The sequence below is a fragment of the Phocoena phocoena genome, chromosome 6 (genome assembly GCF_963924675.1).
Source record: "Phocoena phocoena chromosome 6, mPhoPho1.1, whole genome shotgun sequence".
Taxonomy (NCBI): Eukaryota; Metazoa; Chordata; class Mammalia; order Artiodactyla; family Phocoenidae; genus Phocoena; species Phocoena phocoena.
Genome location: NC_089224.1, coordinates 6,454,280 through 6,466,400, shown reverse-complemented (window position 1 = coordinate 6,466,400; position 12,121 = coordinate 6,454,280).

Here is a 12,121-nt window from a genome sequence, read left to right as displayed (position 1 = left end):
TGAAATTCTTAACCATTCATCTTCGAATTTCTGGGTTCTGGCGGATCTCTCCTTGCCCATCTCTGCACTGGCCTGAGCACTCCGAGCTGACGCAGGGAGTGACCAATGTGGTGCGCAGCCCCTCCCTCTCCCCGCCCCGCGCTGAGTTGGGGGTCAGGCCGCGGCTGCCTGTGAGGGTCTGCCTTTGACCAAAAAGAATCGCTATACCCAAGGGAGAGCGACGTTAAATAGCAAATTAGAAAACACCATGACAGGTCGAGAGAGAGAGACGACGGAAGAAAGAAAGAAGATTTTTGCATTGGGTCCCACCAGTTGTGCCGCTGGCCTTGATTGACAGCCCTGAGTGACCGCATGTGCTCCTCCTCCATCTAACCCCTCACCGGCCAGCAGCAGCTATCCTGATTTCTGGTATTCACTACCTGCCTTTCCTTTATAAATTTACCGCACAATTATGAACTCTAAAAAGACATTTTAGTTTTTTGTGTGTTTTTGAACTTTTTAAAATTGGAATCGTGTACTTTGTTATTGTTTTCTCTGGCTTCTTCACTGTCTTAAAGATATGCTTGTACCTCGCTTAACTAGCTCTTTTCATTGTGGATGAATAAAATACACTTTATTTAACCATTTTATTGTTGATAGACAGAGGGGTTGTTTCCAGTTTAGGGATATTGAAAGCAACCTTGCCATGATCATTCTTGTACATGTGCCCTGATACCTCTGTGCTTACAGCTTAATAGGACAGGTATTTAGGAACAGAATTGCTGAGTCATAGAGTATGCATAGCTGCAACTTTACTGGGTACTTCCAAACTTTGACACTTCCACAAGCCTTTTTTTTTTCTTTTTTAAACGATCCAGTGGATTTGTCTGTTATCTCGCGATTTTACACTGAGTGTTCCTGATTACTAATGAGGTTATATGTTAATTGGTCTTTGGGCTTTCCTCTTTGGAAGCTTCTGTTTAGGACTTCAGCTGTTCTTCTATTGGGTTTGTGACTTTTTCTATTGATTTGTAGTTCTTTATATATTCTGAATAAGAGCCATTTCTCGATGTATTGCAAATATCTTTCCTACTCTATCACTTGCCTTTTGACTGTAGTGGCGACTTTAGGTTAAAGTCTTTTAATTTTTTTTTTAATATTTATTTATTTAATTTGGTGGCACCAGGTGTTAGTTGCGGCACTCTGGCTCCTTAGTTGTGGCATGCGAACTCTTAGTTGCAGCATGCATGTGGGATCTAGTTCCCTGACCAGGGATCGAACCCCGGCCTGCTGCATCGGGAGTGTGGAGTCCTAACCATTGCACCACCAGGGAAGTCCCTAAAGTCTTTTACTGTGGAAAAAAATATATCTTTTCTTTTATGACTGGTCATTTTTGTGACTTAATAGTTCCTTAGTATCTTAGTACCTTCAAAATCATGAAGATACTTTTCTATATTACCTTCTCACCAGAGTGTTTTTTTCAATTTCATTAGACCTTTCAAAGGACTGATTTTAGTTTTGTTCATGGTTTCTATGGTATTTTTTTCTATATCAGTTCTTCTCTTTTATTATTTCCTTCTACTTTGTTTATTTTGCTATTCTTTTACTAATTTCTTTGCAAATATGTTCATTAGAAGGTATACGTTTCCCTATGAACACTATTTTGTCTACATCCCACACATCATAATATCTAAATTCCTTCATGATTATTTTTGATGCCTAAATTATTTGGATGGAGATGTCTTAATTTCCAAACATATACAGATGGTCTCGTATCTCTAAATCCACTAAAATTTAATGAGGTTTGCTTTTTAACCAATATGGTTGATTTTTTAAAATATTCTGTATGTACTTGAAAACAATTTATATTGTGCTGTTAGGTCAGTGTTCTATTTATGCCCATTGGGTATTATTAAATGGACTAATCAGTCTTATGTATCCTTACAGACTTTTTGTCTCCTTGTTCCAACTAATTACTAAATTAAAATGTCCCACTTAGCTTGTAGATTTATTTCTCTTCTTAGTTCTGTCAATTTTTCCTCTGCATATGTTAAGACCATATTATTTATACAAATTAAAAACTGTTATGTAAACCCAGAACTGAACATTTTAACATTCTGTAGTGACCTTCATAATCTCTGTAATGATTTTAGCCTTAAATTCTATTTTGTCTGGTTGCTATCAATATAGTTACAACACCTGTCTTTTACTTAGTGTTTGCATGATATATTTTTCCATCTTTTTACTTTCAGCCTTTCTGTATCCTGATGTCTTAGATATGTTTCTAAAACATGTGGTTTTGCATATTTTCTTTTTAAATCTGGCCTGATAATCTTTGTGTTTAACTAGGGCATTTACTAGGGTTTTAACTAGTCTATTTACAGTTATGTAATTACTAATATATTTCAATATATTTAAACCCAAACATGTTAATCCTTCACTTTTTGTGCTTTATATTTGTTGTGCCTACTCTACATTTTTGTTCTCCTTTTTTTGCTTTCTTTTGGATTTCTTTTTATAATCCCGTTTCCCCCCAATTATTTTGGAAATTATACACTCTTTTTCTATTCTTTTGACCCTAAAACTTATAATGTTTTCTTTACTTTTTTTAGCCCAGTATTAATCTTTACTTTGCCCTCCTTCTAGAAAATGCAAAGTTCCTTTCAGAATCACTTTTCTTTTTTTCTGGCTTCTTTTAAAAATTTTTTTCTCTCTTTGATTTTCTATGGTTTCACATAAAGTAAAATGCCTTTTATTTTTTATAATCCTGTTTGTACTTCACTGGGCTTCTTATAGATTAACATCTTTAATTAATTCTCAGAAATTTTCAGCCATTATCTCTTCACATATTTTCTGGGTCCTTATTCTCTCACTCATTTCTGGGACTCCAGTTTGATATATATATTAGGCCATCCCAGTGTATCCTCCATGTCTCTTGCTCTATCTTCAATATTTTTTATTTTTAATTTTGTCTCTCCTTCCCTCATTTGGGATGTTTCTTTTAACCTATCTTCCAGTCAGTCATTCTCTATTTAGGTGTGCCTAATCTGCTCTAAAATTTACCCATAGTTTTTTATACCTTTAACTATTCTATTTTCTAGTTTTATAATTCCCATTTGGTTACTTTTCAAATCTTAAATGTCACTTTTTATGATTTCCAGTTCCTTGACAAAATTTATAAGCTTGACTTATTTCCATGAACATAACAAGCATAGTGGTATAAAGACTATGTTTGTCATCAAGTCTTTTTGTCTGTTGTTTCTGTTGGTACTGGCTAATTCTTGACCCTTCTTTCATCCCATTATCTTTGATTGTTTTCTATTCATTTTATTTGAAAACTTAATTTTGGAAATAATTTGAGGCATTGGATCATGTTCTGTTCTTCCAAAGAGGAGTTTCATTGCCTTCTTTCAGGTCGTTAAGGGTTCCAATAGTCCTGAACCCATGCTTGAGGATTTCTGAGTCAAACAAATGATTATAGTCCATATCCCCACTTTTGGCCTATGCTTCTTGGGGGTCCTGTCACAGAGTGGGGGATATTTCACTAGGGTTACCCTCCTTAATGTGTACTGGACTCACGCCTAGATCCAAGTGACTGCCAAATGCTCAGCTTTTTTCTCACCTTTCTTAAGTTGCTTGTTTATGAGTAGTACTGTTTATGTTAAAACAACATCTGCAACCTAATAGTGTTCAGAGTCTAACATCTTGGTCAGCCCATCTCTGCTGCTTCCACCATGATTTTCTTCTCACTAGAATGTGAGGCATACAAAATGCAGAGGTAGTTCCCAGGTAATGCTGGAGCTTGCTCTACAAATACAAAACTATCTGTGGCTGACTACCAATTTGGAATGGTATTAATCTTCAAAAATAAGTTGAACGTAGCTTTAAATCCCCAGGATCAAAACAAGAATTCTTGGGACATCTCATCCATAATCCAACTAGATTATGATAAGATCCAATAAGACCTTCTTAAACATTCCCATACAATGCTCTAGTTTCCCGGGTTCAGGAGAAACATTTTACTAACAGTTTTCTTTTTAGCATATCAAAATAAAATGCTGCTTCTCTCTGAGCCTCTTGCATTAAAATTTTTAAATCTAAACTGTAGGCCTTATATGATTTTCCATTAAACTACTTTGTCACATTATCTTCTAGACATAGCCTTAATGTCATAGTAGGTGTGAACATCTATATAATTGGCTCTAATTAGGCTGGTGATAACCAGAACATTCTTGTTCATTATCTAAAGCCAATAATCATAGTACTTTCAGAGAATTTCTTCATTTCTTTTGAGAACATGGGAGAAAAATTAATTATATCATCAATCTATAAGAACATGGGGTCTGCTTAGTTCTTAAACCTCTTATTCCTTTTCTTGAAATCTATCCACAGCAACAAGGAGAATGAAAATAAGTTCATGGAAACTGAATTTTCAGCAAACAGCTGACTAACAAAACCACAAGGCTCCAAAATTACATGTGAACACTGTAGTAGGCAACTGAGACCAGAAGCACAGTGCAGCAAGTGTACGTAGGAATTCAAGAAAACACTTTGGGAGAGATATGAGATTGAATAGGGTCCAAATACCCAAGAGGGAGAGAGAGAGGATAGAAAGTGCCTAATCAGAGATAGCAGATCTTAGAAAGCACCAGTAAAATAACTTTCTAAAAGTGATAATATTATTTTGGAAGGCAAAGCCTCGGTCCCTGCAGCCTGTGAATGAATCAGGAAATTGAGAACTGTGCAGAAGCTTTTCAGAGCCAGGTTAGGTTCTGAGAGGCAGAGGAAATGTGATTGCACAGAGTTGCCATCTTTTACGGAAGTAAGTCTTTTGCTATAGCAATGGAGGAGAGAGCCCACGAATGATTAGTTCTGTAAAGCTATCCTGGCCCTTCTTTCCACCTCCTGATAATAGTCTATGAAAATTCAACTCTTCCAAATATGAGGATTATGAAAATCATATGCACAACAGCTACTCAAAAATACAGTAAGAAAACTGTGAAACAGAATAAAACGATTTTCTTACAGAAGATGAAAATTTACTGGGAAATTGTTACCATAAAACAAATGAAATTTATAACTCAACATGAATTTGAAAAACTTAATGCAACAATCCTAGCTATGAAGTAAAATCACAAAGAAGTAATAAACATAAGACTCGGGTAGCTGGGAGCCAGACAATAGGTTATTAATGCCTACTTTTTATAAGAATATAATCAGAGAATTGAGTATTTTGACCTTTTGGGGATGTGTAGTAAAGAATTAACCTGGACTTCCCTGGTGGCGCAGTGGTTAAGAATCTGTTTGCCAGTGCAGGGGACAGGGGTTCGATCCCTGGTCCGGGAAGATCCCACATTTTGTGGAGCAACTAAGCCCGTGCACCACAACTACTGAGCCAGCGCTCTAGAGCCTGCAAGCCACAACTACTGAGCCCACGTGCTGCAACTACTGAAGCCTGCGTGCCTAGAGCCCGTGCTCTGCAACAAGAGAAGCCACTGCAATGAGAAGCCCGCGCACTGCAACAAAGAGTAGCCCCTGCTCACTGCAACTAGAGAAGGCCTGCGTGCAGCAACAAAGACCCAATGCCGCCAAAAAGAAATAAGTAAATAAATAAATTTATTAAAAAAAAAAAGAATTAACCTTACTGGTCTGGTCTTTGCCCTCATGTCCTGGGAGGTAATCTCTAGGAAGAGTAGGTTTGTTTACCTGGGGGCCTTGGGCCACACGGTATCCTCTCTACATCCCAGAGGGGATGGAGACTAAAAATCAGCCATGAGGGCTGTCAACCATGTCTACATAACTGAGTCCCAATAAAAGCTCTGGAAACCAAGACTCAGATAAACTTCCCTAGTTGGCAATATTCTGTGTGTGTCGTTGCACAGTTTCTGGGAAAGTAATGCTGTCCGTGACTCCACTGGGACAGGACAACTGGAAGCTGCACGTTTGGACTTTTTCTGGACTCTGCCCTGTGCACCAATTCCTTTGGTTGATTTTAGTCTGTATCCCTTTGCTGTAATAAGCCATAAGTGTGAATATAACCACTTACAGTGAGTTCACTGCATCATTCAAATATATTGTCAAACCTAACAGGGTTCTTGGAAACTGAACTCTGAAGCTGGTGTCAGATGTGAGGGTGGTCTCTTATGGACCACTTCCCTAACTGTGCAGGAAATTTTTGAAGTTTTGCCACAAAGTATATAATCAGATTTTTAAGTCATGCCTACTGATAGGACATATTTTGTTTGTTCACAACAGACTCCTATGAGAGGTTGTGTGGACTATTTGTGTGTTTCTGTGAATTTTTGATTATAATACCAATAGTTCTTGCTACATTTGTTTTAATGCTGTGTTACCTTTAATGTGGGTGCTATATATGGTTCATAAAAGGCCTCTTTTTGTTTAAAACAAAGAATGAGGGTGAATTAGATACTGTTCTGATAAGCAAACATAAATAAATAAAGTCCTTTTTTTTGCCATTGGCACCTTCAGTCCCACTAGAGAAAGTGTCACTCCTATATCCAGCAACAGTGCCTTCAGGGTGTGGCTACAATGAGGAATTAACATTTTTCAGTTACTCTTCTATTCATATCCTATGTTCTGTCACTTTAGCCACTTTCAATTCTCTTGAAAACCTTCCTTCTCATCTGCTTGGCAAAACTCAGCTCTTGTTCAGTCCAGGCCTAGTGACCACTCTTCCTCCACAGTGTTTCACTGCAGGTCCTTCTGCCCATCCCTAGCGAGTACTGAATTGTTAGTACTCAAGAGTATTGAAATGTCTCTGGCCTCCCATTCCACCATCTATCTCCTCATTTTCACCCAAAGACCAACCTGCTATTTAACAAGAAAACTGATACTAATAGACAGAAATTTGTTACCTGTGCTTACCAACAAATCTGTATTCTAATAAAACTTGGCTTCTTTGGTGGAAGAGAGAAGAATCCTTTTATTTGTGTCCTAGATGTTATTACCTCTCACCTCCCTAAGTGTTTTGTCCCATTAGTTATCTTCCCCTCCATCCTACAGCTTCAGTCTTTTCCTACAACCTGCAAGTTGCTCAAGTTTCTTGCATGTTAAAACAACACCCCATACAAGCCAATCCTCCCCTTAACTCTAAGAGGCAGTCTAGATATTTATCTAAGCTCCCTTACTGCCTTAATAGTCAAGCTCCTTAGAAGGGTAGGGAGCATTTTTCTTCAGTTCTACACCTCCCAGTATGTTCTATGCTTGAAACACTTCTTCCATTCTCTCCCCACCCTGCTGTTTCCCATCACCTACAGGATAAAGTCTGAGCCCTTCCAAAGTTGGCCCCTGCCTAGCCTTTTTCTACCACTTCTCGCCTTGCACTCCACGCTTCTGCATTACTGAGCCACCCAGAACACACCACGCTGTCAAAAGCATCTGTGCTTTTGTGTGTGCTATTTCCTTCTTTGGCAACTGTCATCCCTTGCTTTTATGCCATCCATCTATTCATCCTTCAAGCACTATGCTGGAGTCATCTTATCTCTGAAACCAGCCTCTTAGAAATTCGATGGAACCAAGTAGATAGTACCGGTACTCCTCATCTGAATCTTGAATCTATTTATAAAGAAGACCAAAAAATAGGGCTGGTAGAGAACCATAGGATCTCCTTTATTACTGATAAAGCTAATATTGGGGAATGCAGTCCCCCTCTGTAGGCAATAACAATGAACTGGTCAAATCACAGGTGAGGTGGAAAACCACAGACTGCCTTTCCTTTGCCACGTGGCAGAGAACAGAGCAGAATGTGTGCAGTCTGAGGCAGGCTGACTCCCAAGACGGACGGAGGAGGGGCTGGAAGAGGAATACCCAGTTTCTTTCCGACTCACCAGATAAGTCATCCCACTTCCTCAGGGCAGGAGTGAGTGAGGGAACTGAGTGAGGTAAGGAATCATTTCCCCTCCCCTACTGGCCATTCTGTGGGTTTCCTTCTGTTGGTCCACCGTGCTTAGACCTTAAGCCCAGAGTCCTCTGGGCATGGGGTTGTCCTCTTCGGGAGGAGCTCAGCATTCAACCAGGGTAATTTTGCTCCCACTTTCAGAAGTCTGTCCCCCTCTCAATACTCGTCACCACCGCTTTGTGATTTCTCCTAGATCACAAAGTGTGTGGTGTAGGTCTGTTCCCACAGAAGGCTCTGAAATGGTTCAAAACATGACATTAATCCAATCCCTTCCAAGGTCTATTCTGTGCCCAAGGCTGAAAATTCACTCTCTCTTCTATTTCCTACCTCGAATTCTATCTAGGCACGTTGTGACCATAGTAAGCAGAGACTCTTTACTGACTTAAAATTAAAACATAAAGATACTTCAATAATAAAACCACATTTGAATATAAACAACCTCCCATTGTCAAGTTCCCAAAGAAAAATTAAATTCCCTGCAAGTCAAGCCCCAGTCTTTAAGAAGTGCTTCCCTAATTGTCCTTACAAAGTCTATCTATGCCCTTAGAAACTGCATCTCAGTTCTCTAGATCCTGATTCCTTTTGGGGAGTCATTCCAGTCTGCCCCTTTGAGATCTTGCCTTTCTTCCTCTGTCAGATTTCTTTGGGCCACAGTCATTTTCTGATCTAATAACAGTGAAGGTGTTTCCCCATTTTATAAAGTTTTAAGAACACTTAGATCCAAGTGTATCTCCATTTCTCTCTTATACTTGTCTATCCTGGAATTCAAGATCTCATTTTTCCATTTTGCATCTTCCTAGTCTGTTCCCCCAGAAGCTGTCTCTCCAAGAGGTCAGATAGTCTCCTAAGGAAACCTCTCTCTTCCTCCAGTGCAATCAGCCCATCTTCCTTATTTTTTAAAAAAATTAATTAATTTTTGGCTGCGTTGGGTCTTCGTTGTTGTGCACAGGCCTCTTCTAGTTGCGGCGAGTGGGGGCTACTCTTCGTTGTGGTGCGCGGGCTTCCCATTGCGGTGGCTTCTCCTGTTGTGGAGCACAGGCTCTAGGCGCACGTGCTTCAGTAGTGGCACACAGGCTTCAGTAGTTGTGGCGCATGGTCTTAGTTGCTCCGCGGCATGTGGGATCTTCCCGGACCAGGGCTCGAACCCGTGTCCCCTGCATTGGCAGACAGATTCTTAACCACTGCACCACCAGGGAAGTCCCCCATCTTCCTTATTTTGTCTCTATCCTATTATTACTGTTCAGAAGACAAGACTGACGCATACTTTTCAAGCCACCCTAGCTTCTCCTTGACTTTCTAAGCACATCTGATTCCTAGAGACAATATTCTAAGCACAGTCTTCTAAACTCCCTTTTTAACCTTTGGATTTGTAATCATTTCATTGAGTTATTTTTCTAACTCCAACTCAAAAAGATGGCATAGTCTTTATAATAAGAACTCCCATTATTTATTAATATAAGTCCTCTCCCTTCCTATAAATGAAGCTACAATTTGACTGTAGCATGGCAGATAAAGCCATGGTCAGAACAAATGGAGTCAAAGAATTAAAGTCAACCTAGTAGGTAATGAGTGACTCTCAAGAGCCTGTGGACAAGCCACATGAATCCAGGAGGTTAGTACTGAATAGTTTCCTCCTTTGACCCTGTAGGTAGACAAAAATAAAATACAAATGGGTAGGATTTAGATATGCCTATCCACATTGTCTAACTAGGCCTGGCAGTGACAATTTGAAGCTAGAAGTTCAAACATAAGTCCTTTATAACACACATGAAACTTGGGTGCAGGATATGTCCTTGACTGTAGACCCAGCTGAAAAAATACAGTATAAGCAGCAAATAATTGACTGCCTCTCATGTCTGATGGGTCGGTATAGGGGAAGACTCTTTCGCCTACAATCATGTCCTTGTTTATTAGGGTTTCCACAGGCTGTAGAAATCAGCTGATTTGTGGGGGGGCTGCACATCCACAAGTGGGCAAAGGTGCTGCTGTCTGCTAAGACTCCTGTCTGCTAAGGTCCTCTTGGCCTTCCCTTTACTGAGGCCTCTGAAGGTCTTATAAGTTTGCTGAGCCTAGCTTGACCTGAGAAGCTGAGGCTTCACTTGCTTAGGCCAGCCAGCAAGGCCCACCTGTCTTTGCTGGAGGTTATTTGCTTGTTAGAGGTATTTTCTTTGCTGGGACTCATGCATGCTTCCTATGGCTAGCAGGGCTCTTATAAAAACAGCTATTTGCCTATTACCATAAATTTCAGTAGCCCACCAAAGTGAAAGACCCACATGACCTAAGAGTTAAAGACACCCTCAGAGAGCACAGCAGTTAAAAGCAAACTGTGTGAGTGTAAACATCTATCACATTACAGAGTATGAGCCTCAAAGGCCAAGGTCAAGAATTCATATGGTTTGGGCTCAAAAACTTCAAGCTACATTCCAAGCTCACTCCAGAAGTCTCAGTCTCTGCATGTTTGGTCTCCATCCACCTCACTTTTTGTCTTATTTCTTGATGATTTTGGCCAATGCACCAGATTTGGGGACCTTGAAGGGGCCCATTAAATATGAAGCAATAGGGAAACAAAAGACATCATATATGGAGACTGAATATTCCCTTATTTCTGATATATAGAGAGTTGACTTGTACAGCAGGCAACTGAACTTAATTCAAAAACCCCAGAATCAGAGAGCTAACCTTTCAACCAAAGGCCACACACACACTGGACTTTGAAAAAGAAGGCATGGAGGCAGAGAGCAGAATGCATGTTTCCTGAAAGCAGCTTGCTCCTAGTTGAAAAGGGAAAAGAAGTGGCTGGGCTGCCCACACCCAAGTTCCTTTTCTAAACTCTCCACTTAGACAATTCACTCCAACTCCCTATGAGTCACTTTTTTTTTATCTATTACCAAAAAATGCCATTATAAACATTCCAATATATGTTTATGGGACTATGTTTACATATACATAAGCATTTCTGAGGACACAGACCTAGGAGTAGAATTTCTGGGACATAATTATGTCTACGATCAGCTGTAGTAGATGCAGTCAAATGATTTCTCAAAGTGGTTCTGACTACCAGACTCTAAGAGTTAGATGCTCAGCATCCTTGTTGACATTTTGATATATCCAGTTTTAAAAATTTTATCCATATGGTGATATATAGAGGTATCTCATTATGGTTTTAATTTACATTTCTCTTACAGATGTGGAGCATATTTTCACAGCTTTATTAGCCGTTTGGAAAAACTTTTTGTGAAATGTCTGTGCAAGTCTTTTTGAACATTAAAAAAATGACGTCTTTTTCTTACTGATTTGTAGGAGTTCCTCATATTTTCTGGATATGAGATCGTTGCTGGGTATATTTGTACTGCAAATATCTTTTCTCCCGCTGGGGCTTGCCTTTTCACACCTGTAATTGCACGCTTTGATGAACAGAAGTTCTTAATTTTCAAAAATCTTGTTTATCAGTGTTTTTCTATGTGATTAATGCTTTTTGTGTCTTACTTAAAAATTTTTTGCCTACTGCAAGGTCATGAAGGTATTGTCCTCTGTTATCTTCTAGAAGCTCCTGTTTTACCTTTTACATTTAGAACTGCAATCCACCTAGAATTGATATTTGTGTATGACGTGAAGTACTTCAATTTAATTTTTGTCTATGAGGATACTCAATCTAGCACCATTTAAAAAAATGTCATCCTATCCCCATTGCACTGTAGTGATTCTTTTGTCATAAATCAAGGCATTTTATATATGTAGGCCTTTTCTGTTCCATTGATCTATATGTCTATCTTTTCACCAATACCACACTGCTTAGCTACTGTCACTTAATAATCATCTTGATATATGATAGTGTGTCTTCCAACTGCATTCTATTTTAATATTACCGGCTTTTCTTGGCCTATTGCATTTCTACATAAATTTTGGGATCAGCTTGTCAAATTCTTTAAAAATGTGCTGGGAATTATATTGCGATCTCACTAAATCTACAGATGAATTTGGATTTTTAAAGAGTATTTAAAATTTTACTTTATATTGTACATATATATTACTTTAAGTATTACACTGTTGCTTTCTTTCCAGTTCTTTTACTTATGGAGGGGGCAGGGGGAAAAGAAGGGAATGCTTTATTACACCGACCAAGACCTCCAATACACGATTGAGTACAAGTGTGATAGTGGATCTCCTTGTCTCATTCCCAATTTCAGGGGAAAACTTACTTCAACATTTCACATTAAATACAAT